This window comes from Alligator sinensis, unplaced genomic scaffold (genome assembly GCF_000455745.1).
Source record: "Alligator sinensis unplaced genomic scaffold, ASM45574v1 scaffold235_1, whole genome shotgun sequence".
Classification (NCBI taxonomy): domain Eukaryota; kingdom Metazoa; phylum Chordata; order Crocodylia; family Alligatoridae; genus Alligator; species Alligator sinensis.
The window spans coordinates 325,435-328,232 of record NW_005842042.1 but is presented as its reverse complement, the minus strand read 5'-3'; positions in this window follow the sequence as shown (position 1 = coordinate 328,232).

The window sequence follows — 2,798 nt, the reverse complement described above, 5'->3', positions numbered from 1 at the left end:
GGCCACCGCCCCCCCCCCGGCGCCCCCGCCCCGCCCCGCCTGCAGGGGCAGGGCCAGAAGTGGAGCGGGGCCCGGCCGGGTCGCTTGTTCCCAGCTCCTTTCTCAAAGCTCATCTAGACGCAATGAAAGACTGTTATGAATGAATTGCGCCTCCTAAAGAGAGAGAGAGAGGGTTTCATTAGCTAGGCACATGTGCTAGTGAATATGTAAAATGCCTAATGACCCTAACTGAAGGGCAGATTAAGATGGGGCGTTGTAAGGAATCAGGAACCGGGAATAAAGCGTAGGGGGCTGGGAAGACGCGACCGGCCTCATCGCTGCACAGCCCAAGGTGCCGCGGGGCAGTGCAGGCAGCAGAGGGCCCTGGGCCAGGGGTGTACAGGCCTCCGCACCTGGGGCTGGAGCTGTGCGCAGGGCCGAGCCCTCTCAGAGGTCACTGCTGTCACCAACTGCACGGAGCCTGGATGTGGCACATCTGTGTCGCACCTGAGGCAATGGAGAAGCTGATGCCCTGACCCCAATTCCTGCAGTCTGCTTGGGGCTCCCCCAGTGACCCTGGCGCTCTCTGTGTTAGGGTGAAGGAGGCAGCACCACAACCAAGGGCTGTGTCAGGCTGCTTAGCACCCTGGGGCTGGCAGACTTCTGGTTTTGCGACAGGACAGGTGCATTATTGCTCCTGATCCCATCCTGGTTGCACTGCTGGTCAGATACTGGTCCATGCCTGAGCCGTGTCTCTGCTCCCTTACTGCTGGAGTGTCACGGCTGCTGTCCAGAGACCCTAAAGACATAAGTGGGGGAGGGATGGGGGAAACAGAGGGTCTTGAACCCACAGCTTTTCCTGAGTTGGGACTGGTCTCTGCTCTGGGTAAGAGGTGGGTGCTTGGTGCTGCAGCCATGGCTAGGATCTAGCTTGGATGGATGTGGACTTTGTATGTGAGGGTGAGGCCGAGATCTGTGTGCCCATGGTTAGAAATGTAGAGTGAGGCTTGGTGGGAAAGCTCACAGCATTGCTGAGTCACTGGAGATTTTCCTAAGAAAGTCCAGGGGTCTCTCACTTGGGATCAGAGCTTCATAATGCCGAGGACTAGAGGTACAATAGAGAGGGGGGAGCTTTCTTTGTATCTGTGCACTTCTGGTTTATTTTTGTGCTTCAGCAGATGGGAAACTCAGCTCTTTCTCCTCCAGTGTTAAATGCAAGAAGGTCTCTTACCCTCAAACTCTCCTTAGACAATTCAAGTGAAGAATGTGTTTGGATCACAGGACTAAGTTAAAGAGTAAGGCTGTCCCATTGCAAAAGTAAGCAATAGGACCTGATAGTCCAAGTAATGGGCTCCATTATAAATGCTGCACTTGATCTGCACCAAAGGCCAAACCTAATTTATGCAGTATAAGTAAGGGACAGGTTGGGATTTTTCATCAAAAAACTCCTTCGAGAAGGAAAAACTTGAAGGAAAATGAGATTCATTTAGTGAATCACTTAATGACATTGTAATGCATGGTGACTGCTAAAATGCTGGGGTGCACAATAATAATTGGCTTTTAATTACAAACTGCAGAGCATACAACTGTATGGCAACCCTCTTAAATCACAGAGGATAGGTTTTGTACCAAACCACAGAAGGGACAGATGTGTATTTCAAACACCATAGACAGGTAGTTCAGTTATCATATGAGACTCCTACACAGCTTCTGATTCATCTCAGCATGAAGGCAATCCAAAGGAAATGGCTCGTTTCACCCAGCCAGCTCCACATCACACTAGCTCATGGCACAGGCTGTGGCATGCTTAGGGAATAGGCAAGTCATGTTTCCCATTTCTCAATTCACCCTCTAGGAACAGGTGATAGTCACATCCCAGCTTCAGATCCCTGCATAACACCCTCTGCAGAGTCAAACTGGATCAGGACATTATCCTGTTAAATCTTCATAGCTTTACAGCTGTTTCAGGGCTTTGTTCCTTAATGGGAGCCTCCACCATACCTCAATTAACTCAGTGAAGTCACACCCAGGGTGAATTTGGTCAAAAATTCTAATGCTCGATTAATTTCTGTCTCCTCTCCATTTGCTCTGTGCTCCTTGTTTAAATGAACCATTACCTGCACTAAAAGTAATGAAGAGCCCACTGCAACTGCAGAAACTCCTCTCCTGTCAATAAGGGGATTGTGGCATTTTGATGACAGCATGTCTCAGTTAGGAGGGTAGCTGTATCTCCAGAAACACTGCCAGGGCTAGCTTGTCACTCAGATTACTGATTTACTTAGAATTTATGCTATATAGGTGTAAGTTGCCACCATTTCTAGAGTGTTGACCTGTATAAGCCTGCGCTCAGGTAGCTAGCACCCCAAGGAAGGAAACAACATAAAAAAATGCTGGGAGGCTGAGGAAGGAGTGTGAATAAGAGGCTGGTAGAGAAACTGGCACACCATCCAATGCACAAAATAGCCTTAATTTCACTGCCTCATCTCCCACCTCAAAAGTAGAAGGGTTAACTAGAGTCTAAATTTTGTTTAGTTCTAGTCAGGCTCAGGCTTTGAGATGAAGGATGTCAATCAGAAGCCATGCCACGGTGGGGTGTATACTTGCTTCTCAGCTGAGGGAAATTTGTGCTCATTTTCAATAAACAGATTCCCAACCCTTTGCTGCTTGACTGCTGATTCCCCAGATGACAGCTGCAGCAAACTCTTCCTATGGGATGTAAGATGCCGCTCAGTCTTCACTACATGGACTCGACTGCTAGACTCGCATTGCCACGTTTTGAAAAATAATGACAAAGTTAATTCACAGGCTCACTGCTTCCC